Source organism: Scyliorhinus torazame, chromosome 5, assembly GCF_047496885.1.
Source record: "Scyliorhinus torazame isolate Kashiwa2021f chromosome 5, sScyTor2.1, whole genome shotgun sequence".
Taxonomy (NCBI): Eukaryota; Metazoa; Chordata; class Chondrichthyes; order Carcharhiniformes; family Scyliorhinidae; genus Scyliorhinus; species Scyliorhinus torazame.
Genome location: NC_092711.1, coordinates 195,158,013 through 195,174,476, shown reverse-complemented (window position 1 = coordinate 195,174,476; position 16,464 = coordinate 195,158,013). Strand labels below are relative to the sequence as shown.

The 16,464-nt window shown below is 56.0% G+C and overlaps 1 protein-coding gene across 1 annotated transcript in view; it reads right to left on the bottom strand.

Moving 5' to 3' along the window:
* The window catches only part of LOC140420860 (cyclic nucleotide-gated channel alpha-2-like), a 128,305-nt gene extending 113,965 nt beyond the window's left edge, over nucleotides 1–14,340 (bottom strand). The window contains exon 1 of the mRNA XM_072504952.1: nucleotides 14,246–14,340. The gene's annotated coding sequence lies outside the window, so the exon portion shown is untranslated. The remainder of the gene's footprint in view (nucleotides 1–14,245) is intronic.
* Nucleotides 14,341–16,464: the final 2,124 nt, after the last annotated feature.

Below are 16,464 nucleotides of genomic sequence, written 5' to 3'. Positions count from 1 at the left end.
AGTGGCGTGACGCCATTCGCAACGGCGTCACCCATCACGGACGCATGGTGTCGCAGCACAAAAGAGGCCCCCCCCCCCCCCCACCCCGGAGACCTGTCAAGATGGCCGCCCGCACGCAGCGCCGAGGTTCCAGGGGCGGGACATCGAGACGGTCCTGGACGCAGTGGAGCAGAGGAGGGAGGCCCTGTACCCCGGACACGGCCGCAGGGTCGCCCCACGCCTCAGCCAGCGCCTGTGGAGGGAGGTGGCAGAGGCCGTCAGCGCCAAGGCTGTAACACCAAGGACAGGTGCCCAGTGCCACAAGAAGGTCAATGACCTTGTCAGGGCAGCCAGGGTGAGTACCCCCCCCCACCCCCTCCACCCCACCTCCGACGTACGGCACAGCCCTAGGTACAACTGACATGGCTGCAACCACCCATGCAGGCTGCAGTAGCAGGATGGGTTGCGCACCCCTGCCAATATACACACAACCGCTGGCCTGCATGTATATCGCTGCCTAACACTGTTGCCCTTTATCCCTGCCATCCACCCGCCACCCCCCCCACGGAAGAAGCGCGCACACAACAACCGGGAGCGTGAGGACTGGAGGGGGTCCAGCTGATGTGCGACAACTTACCGTTCATGAAGAGAGGGCCCTGGCACTCGCAGGCGGACCCGAGGACCAGGAGGTTGGGGGCGCATCACCAAGTGAGACCCCCACAGCCTGCCCCCTTTTCCCCTTCCCCCATATCCCCCATAACCCCCTTTCCCCATATCCCCCCATATCCCCCTTCCCCCATATCCCCCTTCCCTCATATCCCCCATATCCACCTTCCCCGATATACCCCTTCCCCCATAGCCCCCTTCCCTCATATCCCCGATATCCCCCTCCCCCATATCGCCCTTCCCCCACATCCCCCTTGCCCCCGATCCCCATCTGCGTGTCTAACCATGCATGCTGTGTATTGTGCAGGACCAAACGTCAAGGCACCCGTCCCCGCGGATGCCCACCGCCCCCAGGACGATCCAGGTTGGCCACGGGACAGGGAGAGACCCGGCCCATCAGGCATACGGCGCCCCCAGGACGATCCAGGGCGGCCACGAGACAGGGAGAGACCTGGCCCATTCAGGCATAGGGCACCCCCAGGACGATCCAGGGCGGCCACGAGACAGGGAGAGACCTGGCCCATTCAGGCATACGGCGCCCCAGGACGTTCCAGGACAGCCACGAGACAGGGACAGACCCGGAGCACCAGGGAGACGACACCCCCGTCTCATTCGAGTCCGGCGACGCCAGCAGGCCACACCTAACAACGAGGTGGGCACCCACAGGCCCCCAGGACACCCCTACCCAGGACACCCCTACCCAGGACACCGACACACAGGACACCGACACACAGGACACCGACACACAGGGGACGGGTGGACAAGAACCACCACCCCAGGGGACCATGGACTTTGGGTCGGATGAGGAGCACCACACAATGCCACTGCTATCTCCTGCACCCTCCACCATCAGTGAGGCACTCACCTTGGTTGGGCACTTTAGCGATGAGGCTTCTGGTACACTCACTGGTGCGCACAACAGCCCGGTGCGGGCAACCATGTTACGTCCAGACGGGTCCCGGGTTCCTGGAGTTACCACACCCCCCATAGACCGGTGCAGACACGGACCCAGGGACGATCGAAGGGGGTGACGGCCGGCTTGCTGCAGCTGCAGACGCAGGTGGAGGAGTCCACCCACGTCCAGGAGCAGGGAGTGGTGCCGGTCATGCGTGCCACCCAGGCCGAAACCGCAATGGTGGAGTCCGCGGTGGAGGCAATGGGTGCGACGGTGTCAGGCATGGGGAGCAGTATGCAAGACCTGGGGCTTTCCGTGCAGGCGGCGTCTGTGGCCCAGGACACGGCTGCCCTCTCACAGGAAGCCATGAGCCAGAGCCAGCGACAGATGGCAGAGGCGCTCAACGCCGTGGTCCAGTCTCAGCAGGCCATGGCCCAGTCTCTGCAGGCCGTGGCCCAGTCTCTGCAGGCCGTGGCCCAGTCTCTGCAGGCCGTGGCCCAGTCTCTGCAGGCCGTGGCCCAGTCTCTGCAGGCCGTGGCCCAGTCTCTGCAGGCCGTGGCCCAGTCTCTGCAGGCCGTGGCCCAGTCCCAGCAGGCCATGGCCCAGTTTCAGCAGGCCATCACTGAGGGCATCGGCGCCATTACCCAGGTGCTGGCCAGCATCGCCCAGATGCAGACAGAGATGGCCAACTCCCTGAGCTCCATGGCTGCAAACTTGCTGACCCTTGTTGATACCAGGGGGAGCATCCAGGACAGGCAGCGCCAGGTGTCCAGGTGTTGGATGGTCGGTCCGTTCGCATCCCCGACCCATGTATAGGCCCGGGGGCCATCGGGCACCCCGAGGGAGGAGGAGGTGGTGTGGTCCGTCCCGGCTCCCCCTGTAGGGGAGGTCCCAGAACACCGCAACACCTCAGACGCCCCCCCCCGTTCCGTCCCAGGTGCATCTGGTGGGCAACGGGCAGGACAGGCTGGCAGCTCGCCATCCCTGTCGCCCGCGTCGCAGCCTGGCCCATCTAGGCCAGGACGCGCCAGGACGCCCCAGGAAACAGCCGGCAAAGGAATCCCGAGTCACAGGGCAGGAATCACAGGAGTCCACCTCCAGTTCTGCTGTACCGTCTGGGGAACCACCTAGACGTAGTCAAAGGGCCAGGAAGGCCAAACAATTAGACACTGAGTAAGTTGGCACGGGTGCAGGGCACAAATGAGTTATAGGGGCGAGGGCACGTGTATGAACTGTTTGTTTGGGGAATGAGGGTGGTTGGTGGTGGCTGGGAGGGGGGTGAGGGTGGTCGGCTGGTGCCATGGTGTGCAGTCTGTGCCCATGCTCGGCGATTCCCACGCCGCCCTAGTCAGTGAACCGGGCGGCTATCAGCCGGTAACGGTGGACAGCCTCCCGTCCATGTCCAGCCCGTCTGTCGTGACCCCCCTCCTCCCCGGCACTCGCCCTCCCTCCTCCCCGGCACTCTCCCTCCCTCCTCCCCGGCACTCGCTCCGCGCGACCACCCGGCTCCACCACCCCCATCCCCCCCTTCACTCCACCACCCCCATCCCCCCCCCCCCCACCACACCACCACCCCCATCCCCCCCCCCCACTCCACCACCCCCACCCACCCCACACTCCCCCCCACTCCGCCCCCACCCCCCCCCCCACACACACCCCCCCCCCACCCCCACACACACACCCCCCCCACCCCCACACACACACCCCCCCACCCCCCCACACACCCCCCCCCCCACCCCCCCACACACACCCCCCCCACCCCCCCACACACACCCCCCCCCACCCCCCCACACACACCCCCCCCCACCCCCCCACACACACCCCCCCCACCCCCCCACACACACCCCCCCCACCCCCCCACACACACCCCCCCCACCCCCCCACACACCCCCCCCACCCCCCCACACACACCCCCCCCACCCCCCCACACACCCCCCCCACCCCCACACACACACACCCCCCCACACCCACACACACACACCCCCCCCACCCCCACACACACACACCCCCCCCACCCCCACACACACACACCCCCCCCACCCCCACCCACACACCCCCCCCCCACCCCCACACACACACACCCCCCCCACCCCCACACACACACACACACACACACACACACCCCCCACCCCCACACACCCCCCCCACCCCCACACACCCCCCCCACCCCCACACACCCCCCCCACCCCCACACACCCCCCCCACCCCCACACACCCCCCCACCCCCACACACCCCCCCCACACACACACACCCCCCCCACCCCCACACACACACACCCCCCCCCCACCCCCACACACACACACCCCCCCCCCACCCCCACACACACACACCCCCCCCCACCCCCACCCCCACACACCCCCCCACCCCCACACACACCCCCCCCACCCCCACACACACCCCCCCCCCACCCCCACACACACCCCCCCCCACCCCCACACACACCCCCCCCACCCCCACACACACCCCCCCCACCCCCACACACACCCCCCCCCCCCCCCACCCCCACACACACCCCCCCCCCCCCCCACCCCCACACACACCCCCCCCCACCCCCACACACACCCCCCCCACCCCCACACACACCCCCCCCACCCCCACACACACCCCCCCCACCCCCACACACACCCCCCCCCACCCCCACACACACCCCCCCCCACCCCCACACACACCCCCCCCCACCCCCACACACACACACCCCCCCCCACCCCCACACACACACACCCCCCCCCACCCCCACACACACACACCCCCCCCACCCCCACACACACACACACACACCACACACACACACCCCCCACACACACACCCCCCCCACCCCCACACACCCCCCCCACCCCCACACACACACACCCCCCCCACCCCCACACACACACACCCCCCCCACCCCCACACACACACACCCCCCCCCCCACCCCCACACACACACACCCCCCCCCACCCCCACACACACACACCCCCCCACCCCCACACACACCCCCCCCACCCCCACACACACCCCCCCCCACCCCCACACACACCCCCCCCCACCCCCACACACACCCCCCCCACCCCCACACACACCCCCCCCACCCCCACACACACCCCCCCCCCCACCCCCACACACACCCCCCCCACCCCCACCCCCACACACACCCCCCCCCACCCCCACACACACCCCCCCCACCCCCACACACACCCCCCCCACCCCCACACACACCCCCCCCACCCCCACACACACCCCCCCCACCCCCACACACACCCCCCCCACCCCCACACACACCCCCCCCACCCCCACACACACCCCCCCCACCCCCACACACACCCCCCCCCACCCCCACACACCCCCCCCACCCCCACCCCCCCCCACCCCCACCCACACACCCCCCCCACCCCCACACACCCCCCCCCACCCCCACACACCCCCCCCCACCCCCACACACACCCCCCCCACCCCCACACACACCCCCCCCACCCCCACACACCCCCCCCACCCCCACACACCCCCCCCCCCACCCCCACACACGCCCCCACACACACCCCCCCCCGCCCCCACACACCCCCCCCCCGCCCCCACACACACCCCCCCCGCCCCCACACACACCCCCCCCGCCCCCACACACACCCCCCCCGCCCCCACACACACCCCCCCCGCCCCCACACACACCCCCCCCGCCCCCACACACACCCCCCCCGCCCCCACACACACCCCCCCCCCGCCCCCACACACCCCCCCCCCGCCCCCACACCCCCCCCCCCCACCCCCACACACACACCCCCCCACCCCCACACACACACACACCCCCCCCACCCCCACACACACACCCCCCCCACCCCCACACACACACCCCCCCCACCCCCACACACACACACCCCCCACCCCCACACACACCCCCCCCCACCCCCACACACACCCCCCCCCACCCCCACACACACCCCCCCCCACCCCCACACACACACCCCCCCACCCCCACACACACACCCCCCCACCCCCACACACACACCCCCCCACCCCCACACACACACCCCCCCACCCCCACACACACACCCCCCCACCCCCACACACACCCCCCCACCCCCACACACACCCCCCCACCCCCACACACACCCCCCCCCACCCCCACACACACACACACACCCCCCCACTACACACGCCCCCCCCCACTCCACCCCCCCGCCACTTCACACACACCCCTACTCCACACTCCACCATTCCACTCCCCCCACTCCACACCCGGCCTCCACTCCACACACCTCCACCCCCTCCACTCCACACATCCCCCCCTTCCCCCAACTCCACACCCGGCCACCACTCCACACACCTCCACCCCCTCCACTCCACACATCACCCCCCCCACTCCACACCCCACCGCCCCACTCCACACACACATCCCCCTCCCCACCAACTGCGGCCGCGCCGTCACTTCTCCTATGGCCACCCCACGCCGAGACCTACTTCCGCACTGTCCGGCGTCAACCAAAACAACTGACCCGTGCTCACGTCGGCGGGACTTCGGCCCATCCAGCCTGGAGAATTCGGGCAGCCCCGGGGCCCATAGCGTCGCGCCGGTCCCCGCCATTCTCCAAGGCGGGCGGCGCGATTCACGCCGGGCCGATTTTTGGGGCGTCGGAGAATTCGGACGTGGCGGGGGCGAGATTCACGCTGACCCCCAGCAATTCTCCAACCCGGTGGAGGGTCCCGCCCATGGAGTTCTGTGACAGATCAGCCATGATCTCATTAATCTCATTAAATGGCTGGACAAGTTTGAAGGGCTGAATGGCATACTCCTGATCCTGTGTTCCTATACACCTTGGTGGGGAGTTGGGGGGATGTAGGGGAGAGGGAAACCTATATATTATTCTGCAGTAAACCCACATCACTCCAGTCGACAAAACCATCTGGCGCCTGGAGTGGTGATGGGGAGTCTACATTAATCACTTGGCCTCGCATTCTGGTGGGGTGTCCAATATATAGGCCCTGCCTTTTAGACAGAGTTTGTTTTGAGGGGGGAGGTCAAGGAGCCTGTGACAGGCGATTGTTGCACCCAACAATCTGCAAAGTGGGTGAGGTGATTCACTTTGTGAATGTCTACACTCCCCTGGCTGGCCAGCAATAAGCGACTATCTTTGACCAAGTGTGTACTCACCCGAGGTCCATCGATGTGGGCACGTGCATTGATCTTGTGGGGGTGGGTTTCAAATGGACCCCCCATCCCCTCCCACCCAGGACCAGGGATTGTCTCACTGCTCCAACCCGTTCACTAATGGTGGGGAAGTTGAGGGTTCTGACCACATCCTTTGGCTCGGTGGACATCTCAATCCTGATGTCAGGAGCGGGATTCTCCACTGGTGCGATTCTCCATTTTGCCGGCGCCTGGGGGTTTCCCGATGATGTGGGCAATGGGAAACCCCATTGACCAGCCGGCGTAACGGAATGTCCCGCCGGAAGGGCAGAAATGTGGGGCGCAATTCTCCCATCGGGATACTAAGTCCCGACGCTGGAGTGAAAACCGGAGTGTTTCACTCTGGCGTCGGAGGCCGTTCCCAGCCCCCTATTCTCCCGCCCCCGGGGGGCAAGGAGCAGCGCCATGTCATTTACGCGCGCCGGGCCTTGGCGCCACGTAAAAGCGTACAGCGTAACTGACGCGACCGGCGCCGCATAAATGACGTCACCCGCGCATGCGCGGTTGCCGTCCTTCCCGTCTTGCTGCCCCGCAAGAAGATGTCGGATGGATCTTGCGGGGCAGCGGAGGAAAGGAGGTCCTCCTTCAGAGAGGCTGGCCTGCCGATCGGTGGGCACCGATCGTGGCCCAGACCCCTCCCCCCCCCGGTGCAGGAACCCCCCTCGCCCCCCAACAGGCCACCCCCCCCCAGCGTTCCGGCGCTGTTCCCACCGGCAACGACCAGGTGTGGATGGCGCCGGCGGGAACCTGTCATGTTGTGAAGAGAATGTTGTGGAGGAGAATGCTGAGACCCAGGCTATTAGAATAGATGGCATTGAGGTACGTAGGGAAGAGGTGTTGGCAATTCTGGACAGGCCCCCCCGGGGCCCAATGGAATTTATCCTAGGATTATCTGTGAAGCCAGGGAAGAGATTGCTGAGCCTTTGGCTTTGATTATTATGTCATCATTGGCTACAGGAATAGTGCCAGAGGACTGGAGGATAGCAAATGTGGTTCCTTTGTTCAAGAAGGGGAGTAGAGACAACCCCGGCAACTATAGACCGGTGAGCCTCACGTCTGTTGTGGGTAAAGTCTTGGAGGGGATTATAAGAGACAAGATTTATAATCGTCTAGATAGAAATAATATGATTAGGGATAGTCAGCATGGCTTTGTGAAGGGTAGGTCATGCCTCACAAACCTTAGAGTTCTTTGAGAAGGTGACTGAACAGGTAGACGAGGGTAGAGCAGTTGATGTGGTGTATATGGATTTCAGTAAAGCGTTTGATAAGGTTCCCCATGGTAGGCTATTGCAGAAAATACGTAGGCTGGGGATTGAGTGTGATTTAGAGATGTGGATCAGAAATTGGTGGTTGATGGGAAATGTTCAGAATGGAGTTCAGTTACAAGTGGCGTACCACAAGGATCTGTTCTGGGGCCGTTGCTGTTTGTCATTTTTATCAATGACCTAGAGGAGGGCGTAGAAGGGTGGGTGAGTAAATTTGCAGACGACACTAAAGTCGGTGGTGTTGTCGACAGTGCGGAAGGATGTTGCAGGTTACAGAGGGACATAGATAAGCTGCAGAGCTAGGCTGAGAGGTGGCAAATGGAGTTTAATGTAGAGAAATGTGAGGTGATTCACTTTGGAAGGAATAACAGGAATGCGGAATATTTGGCTAATGGTAAAATTCTTGGAAGTGTGGATGAGCGGAGGGAAATCGGTGTCCATGTACATAGATCCCTGAAAGTTGCCACCCAGGTTGTGAAGAAGGCCTATGGAGTATTGGCCTTTATTGGTAGAGGGATTGAGTTCCGGAGTCGGGAGGTCATGTTGCAGCTGTACAAAACTCTTGTACGGCCGCATTTGGAGTATTGCGTACAGTTCTGGTCACCTCATTATAGGAAGGACGTGGAAGCTTTGGAACGGGCGCAGAGGAGATTTACTAGGATGTTGCCTGGTATGGAGGGAAAATCTTATGAGGAAAGGCTGATGGACTTGAGGTTGTTTTCGTTAGAGAGAAGAAGGTTAAGAGGAGACTTAATAGAGGCATACAAAATGATCAGGGGGTTGGATAGGGTGGACAGTGAGAGCCTTCTCCCGCGGATGGAATTGGCTAGCACGAGGGGACATAGCCTTAAACTGAGGGGTAATAGATATAGGACAGAGGTCAGAGGTAGGTTCTTTACGCAAAGAGTGGTGAGGCCGTGGAATGCCCTACCTGCAACTGTAGTGAACTCGCCAACATTGAGGGCATTTAAAAGTTTATTGGATAAGCATATGGATGATAATAGCATAGTGTAGGTTAGATGGCTTTTGTTTTTTGACTTCCCATGTCGGTGCAACACCATGGGCCGAAGGGCCTGTACTGCACTGTATCGTTCTATGTTCTATGTTCTATGTTGGGCAGGCCGCTCGGCCCATCTGGGCCGGAGAATCGCCGCTCGCCCAGTACCAACGGCCAGCCGTGATTCGCGCCGCGCCGGTTTGGGGGGGGGGTGGGAGAATGGTGTGCGGGTGTCGGGGCGGCGTGGCAGGACTCATGCGGAGCCCGGGTGATTCTCCCACCCGGCGTGGGGGGGGTGGAATTCCGCCCGTGGAGCGGCGGGGCGGAGTATCCAGCCCCAGGTTCCTGAAGGACCAGGACCCCGGCTCCCCTCTCTTGCTGATCCATGGAAAAAAGGCACAGGGTCCGTTCCCTTATATTGATTTTCCCAGATCTAGAGGGCAACAGGGCCCATGTTCAAACTTTTATTTTGCCCTTTTCTCTCTGAATCCGTTCATTAAGGATACTCATGGAGTTTTACTGGAGGACCTGTCGTGGGTCGGTCCTGAGGAATCTGGAAATCCTGGTTCCCCTATCAGGCTGTGGATGCATACAGACAGAGGAGGGGCAATATTGGATTTAGTACTTGGTAATGAACCAGGGCAAGTGATAGACTTGTTAGTGGGGGAGCATTTTGGAGATAGTGACCACAATTCTGTGACTTTCACTTTAGTAATGGGGAGGGATAGGTACGTGCAACAGGGCAAGGTTTACAATTGGGGGAAGGGTAAATATGATGTTGTCAGACAAGAATTGAAGTGCATAAGTTGGGAACATAGGCTGGCAGGGAAGGACACAAGTGAAATGTGGAACTTGTTCAAGGAACAGGTGCTACGTGTCCTTGATATGTATGTCCCTGTCAGGCAGGGAAGAGATGGTCGAGTGAGGGACCCATGGTTGACAAGAACATAAGAACATAAGAACTAGGAGCAGGAGTAGGCCATCTGGCCCCTCGAGCCTGCTCCGCCATTCAATGAGATCGTGGCTGATCTTTTGTGGACTCAGCTCCACTTTCCGGCCCGAACACCATAACCCTTAATCCCTTTATTCTTCAAAAAACTATCTATCTTTATCTTAAAAACATTTAATGAAGGAGCCTCTACTGCTTCACTGGGCAAGGAATTCCATAGATTCACAACCCTTTGGGTGAAGAAGTTCCTCCTAAATTCAGTCCTAAATCTACTTCCCCTTATTTTGAGGCTATGCCCCCTAGTTTTGCTTTCACCCGCCAGTGGAAACAACCTGCCCGCATCTATCCTATCTATTCCCTTCATAATCTGATATGTTTCTATAAGATCCCCCCTCATCCTTCTAAATTCCAACGAGTACAGTCCCAGTCTACTCAACCTCTCCTCGTAATCCAACCCCTTCAGCTCTGGGATTAACCTAGTGAATCTCCTCTGCACACCCTCCAGTGCCAGTACGTCCTTTCTCAAGTAAGGAGACCAAAACTGAACACAATATTCCAGGTGTGGCCTCACTAACACCTTATACAATTGCAGCATAACCTCCCTAGTCTTAAACTCCATCCCTCTAGCAATGAAGGACAATATTCCATTTGCCTTCTTAATCACCTGTTGCACCTGAAAACCAACTTTCTGCGACTCATGCACTAGCACACCCAGATCTCTCTGCACAGCAGCATGTTTTAATTTTTCATCATTTAAATAATAATCCCTTTTGCCGTTATTCTTACCAAAATGGATAACCTCACATTTGTCAACATTGTATTCCATCTGCCAGACCCTAGCCCATTCACTTAGCCTGTCCAAATCCCTCTGCAGACTTCCAGTATCCTCTGCACTTTTTGCTTTACCACTTATCTTGGTGTTGTCTGCAAACTTGGACACATTGCCCTTGGTCCCCAACTCCAAATCATCTATGTAAATTGTGAACAGTTGTGGGCCCAATACTGATCCCTGAGGGACACCACTAGCTACTGATTGCCAACCAGAGAAACACCCAGTAATCCCCACTCTTTGCTTTCTATTAATTAACCAATCCTCTATCCATGCTACTACTTTCCCCTTAATGCCATGCATCTTTATCTTATGCAACAACCTTTTGTGTGGCACCTTGTCAAAGGCTTTCTGGAAATCCAGATATACCACATCCATTGGCTCCCCGTTATCTACCGCACTGTTAATGTCCTCAAAAAATTCCACTAAATTAGTTAGGCACGACCTACCCTTTCTGAACCCATGCTGCGTCTGTCCAATGGGACAATTTCCATCCAGATGCCTCGCTATTTCTTCCTTGATGATAGATTCCAGCATCTTCCCTATGACTGATGTTAAGCTAACTGGCCTATAATTACCCACTTTCTGCCTACCTCCTTTTTTTAAACAGTGGTGTCACGTTTGCTAATTTCCAATCCGCCGGGACCACCCCAGAGTCTAGTGAATTTTGGTAAATTATCACTAGTGCATTTGCAATTTCCCTAGCCATCTCTTTTAGCACTCTGGGATGCATTCCATCAGGGCCAGGAGACTTGTCTACCTTTAGCCCCATTAGCTTGCCCATCACTACCTCCTTGGTGATATCAATCCTCTCAAGGTCCTCACCTGTCATAGCCTCATTTCCATCAGTCACTGGCATGTTATTTGTGTCTTCGACTGTGAAGACCGACCCAAAAAACCTGTTCAGTTCCTCAGCCATTTCCTCATCTCCCATTATTAAATCTCCCTTCTCATCCTCTAAAGGACCAATATTTACCTTAGCCACTCTTTTTTGTTTTATGTATTTGTAGAAACTTTTACTATCTGTTTTTATATTCTGAGCAAGTTTACTCTCATAATCTATCTTACTCTTCTTTATAGCTTTTTTAGTAGCTTTCTATTGCCCCCTAAAGATTTCCCAGTCCTCTAGTCTCCCACTGATCTTTGCTACTTTGTATGTTTTTTCCTTCAATTTGATACTCTCCCTTATTTCCTTAGATATCCACGGTCGATTTTCCCTCTTTTTACCATCCTTCCTTTTTGTTGGTATAAACCTTTGCTGGGCACTGTGAAAAATCACTTGGAAGGTTCTCCACTGTTTCACCATAAAGTCTTTGCTCCCAGTCTACCTTAGCTAGTTCTTCTCTCATCCCATTGTAATCTCCTTTGTTTAAGCACAAAACATTAGTGCTTGATTTTACCTTCTCACCCTCCATCTGTATTTTAAATTCCACCATATTGTGATCGCTCCTTCCGAGAGGATCCCTAACTATGAGATCCTGAATCAATCCTGTCTCATTACACAGGACCAGATCTAGGACCGCTTGTTCCCTCGTAGGTTCCATTACATACTGTTCGAGGAAACTATCGCGGATACATTCTATAAACTCCTCCTCAAGGCTGCCTTGACCGACCTGGTTAAACCAATCAACATGTAGATTAAAATCCCCCATGATAACTGCTGTACCATTTCTACATGCATCTGTTATTTCTTTGTTTATTGCCTGCCCCACCATAATGTTACTATTTGGTGGCCTATAGATTACTCCTATCAGTGACTTTTTCGCCTTACTATTCCTGATTTCCACCCAAATGGATTCAACCTTATCCTCCATAGCACCGATGTCATCCCTTACTGTTGCCCGGATGCCATCCTTAAATAACAGAGCTACACCACCTCCCTTACCATCCACTCTGTCCTTCCGAAAAGTTTGATACCCTGGGATATTTAACTCCCAGTCGTGACCATCCTTTAACCATGTTTCAGTAATGGCCACTAAATCATAGTCATTCACGATTATTTGCGCCATCAACTCAGTTACCTTATTCCGAATACTACGAGCATTCAGGTAAAGTACACTTATGCTGGCTTTTTTTATCTCTGTTCTTAATCTTAACACCTCGATCAGTAACCTCTCCTAAGTTATATTTCCTCTTAACCTTTCTCCTAATTTTCCTTGTCGTCGAACCCACATCTTCCTATAACAACCTGCCGCATCGCTTACCATTAATGTTTTCACTTCCCGCTTTATTTCTTTTAGTATTCCTGGTCCTATTCACTGAGCTCCCCTCAGTCACTGTACCTTGTACTGTCGCCCTTTTTGATTTTTGACTATGGCTTCTCTGCCTTATACTTTCCCCCTTACTGCCTTTTATTTCTGTCCCTGTTTTACTACCTTCCAACTTCCTGCATCGGTTCCCATCCCCCTGCCACATTAGTTTAAATTCTCCCCAACAGCTCTAGCAAACACCCCCCCCAGGACATCGGTTCCAGTCCTGCCCAGGTGCAGACCGTCCGGTTTGTACTGGTCCCACCTCCCCCAGAATCGGTTCCAATGTCCCAGGAATTTGAATCCCTCCCTCTTGCACCATTTCTCGAGCCACGTATTCATCCTCTCTATCCTGACATTCCTACCCTGACTAGCTCGTGGCACTGGTAGCAATCCTGAGATTACTACCTTTGAGGTCCTACTTTTTAGTTTAACTCCTAGCTCCCTAAATTCAGCTTGTAGGACCTCGTCCCGTTTTTTACCTATATCGTTGGTGCCTATGTGCACCACGACAGCTCGCTGTTCACCCTTCCCCCCAGAATGTCCTGCTGCCGCTCCGAGACATCCTTGACCCTTGCACCAGGGAGGCAACATACCATCCTGGAGTCTCGATTTCATCCGCAGAACCGCCTGTCTATTCCCCTTACAATTGAGTCCCCTATCACTATAGCCCTGCCATTCTTCTTCCTGCCCAGCTGCGCAGCAGAGCCAGCCACGGTGCCATGAACCTGGCTGCTGCCGCCATCCCCTGGTGAGCCATCTCCCTCAACAGTATCCAAAGCGGTATATCTGTTTTGCAGGGAGAGGACCGCAGAGGACACCTGCACTGCCTTCATACTCTTGCTCTGTCTTTTGGTCACCCATTTACTATCTCCCTCAGTACCTTTCACCTGCGGTGTGACCAACTCGCTAAACGTGCTATCCACGACGTCCTCAGCATCGCGGACGCTCCAAAGTGAGTCCATCCGCAGCTCCAGAGCCGTCAAGCGGTCTAACAGGAGCTGCAACTGGACACACTTCATGCACATGAAGGAGCCAGGGACAGTGGACGTGTCCCTGAGCTCCCACATCGCACACGAGGAGCATGACACGGGTCTGAGATCTCCTGCCATGTCTTAAACCTTCGGTTAACTTCAACAATTTCAATTTCCCCCCCCAAAAATTTAAATAAATAAATAAACAATGAAGAAAAAAATAAATAAATATACCAATGAAAAGAAACAGAAAAACAGAAACACTACTTACCAGTCACTTACCAGGGATAAAAAGCATTTCCTCCCCACCCAGCTTCGAATTCCCACCTCGATTCAAATTCCCAAACTCACTCTTTGCTGTGTCTCACTCCTGGCTCTGTCTTCTCTGGCACTCTGGGAGAACTCACTGGGAGTGAATTTACAAGTGGCTCTTTTTAAACTGTCCTGAATTGACTCCCCTCCCCCACCTGCTTTCAGATCAAAGTCGATTTAAGTGACTGACACTGAACTGCCAACCAGTTATGTGAGTGGGTGGGGCAGCCCTTGTTAACCTACACTGCCCAATACTAGCTTAATATAAATTAATTTAAACTCCTGAAATTTAAAAGGAGCTGCCTTACTGATTCAATTTAATTCAATTTAATTCCCACCTCGATTCAAATTACCAAACTCACTCTTTGCTGTGTCTCATTCCTGGCTCTGTCGTTTCTCTGGCTCACTGGGAGAACTCCCAGAGAGGTTGAATGTCTTGTTAAGAGGAAAAAGGAGACTTATGTAAGGCTGAGGAAACAGGGTTCAGACAGGGCATTGGAGGGATACAAGATAGCCAGGAGGGAACTGAAGAAAGGGATTAGGAGAGCTAAGAGAGGGCATGAACAATCTTTGGCGGGTAGGATCAAGGAAAACCCCAAGGCCTTTTACACATATGTGAGAAATATGAGAATGACGATAGCGAGGGTAGGTCTGATCAAGGACAGTAGCGGGAGATTGTGTATTGAGTCTGAAGAGATAGGAGAGGTCTTGAACAAGTACTTTTCTTCTGTATTTACAAATGAGAGGGGCGATATTGTTGGAGAGGACAGTGTGAAACAGATTGGTAAGCTGGAGGAAATGCTTGTTAGGAAGGAAGATGTGTTGGGCATTTTGAAAAACTTGAGGATAGACAAGTCCCCCGGGCCTGACGGGATATATCCAAGGATTCTATGGGAAGCAAGAGATGAAATTGCAGAGCCGTTGGCAATGATCTTTTCGTCCTCACTGTCAACAGGGGTGGTCATGATGTGGAGTGGTACCAGGGGTGGTACCAGGGGATTGGAGAGTGGCGAATGTCGTGCCCCTGTTCAAAAAAGGGACCAGGGATAAACCTGGGAATTACAGGCCAGTTAGTCTTACTTCGGTGGTAGGCAAAGTAACGGAAAGGGTACTGAAGGATAGGATTTCTGAGCATCTGGAAAGACACTGCTTGATTAGGGATAGTCAGCACGGATTTGTGAGGGGTAGGTCTTGCCTTACAAATCTTATTGAATTCTTTGAGGAGGTGACCAAGCATGTGGATGAAGGTAAAGCAGTGGATGTAGTGTACATGGATTTTAGTAAGGCATTTGATAAGGTTCCCCATGGTAGGCTTATGCAGAAAGTAAGGAGGCATGGGATAGTGGGAAATTTGGCCAGTTGGATAACGAACTGGCTAACCGATAGAAGTCAGAGAGTGGTGGTGGATGGCAAATATTCAGCCTGGATCCCAGTTACCAGTGGCATACCGCAGGGATCAGTTCTGGGTCCTCTGCTGTTTGTGATTTTCATTAATGACTTGGATGAGGGAGTTGAAGGGTGGGTCAGTAAATTTACAGACGATACGAAGATTGGTGGAGTTGTGGATAGTAAGGAGGGCTGTTGTCGGCTGCAAAGAGACATAGATAGGATGCAGAGCTGGGCTGAGAATTGGCAGATGGAGTTTAACCCTAAAAAGTGTGAGGTTGTCCATTTTGGAAGGACAAATATGAATGCGGAATACAGGGTTAACGGTGGAGTTCTTGGCAATGTGGAGGAGCAGAGAGATCTTGGGGTCTATGTTCATACATCTTTGAAAGTTGCCACTCAAGTGGATAGAGCTGTGAAGAAGGCCTATGGTGTGCTCGCGTTCATTAACAGAGGGATTGAATTTAAGAGCCGTGAGGTGATGATGCAGCTGTACAAAACTTTGGTAAGGCCACATTTGGAGTACTGTGTACAGTTCTGGTCGCCTCATTTTAGGAAGGATGTGGAAGCTTTGGAAAAGGTGCAAAGAAGATTTACCAGGATGTTGCCTGGAATGGAGAGTAGGTCTTACGAGGAAAGGTTGAAGGTGCTAGACCTTTTCTCATTAGAACGGAGAAGGATGAGGGGCGACTTGATAGAGGTTTATAAGATGATCAGGAGAATAGATAGAGTAGACAGTCAGAGACTTTTTCCCCGGGTGGAACAAACCATTACAAGGGGACATAAATTTAAGGTGAAAGGTG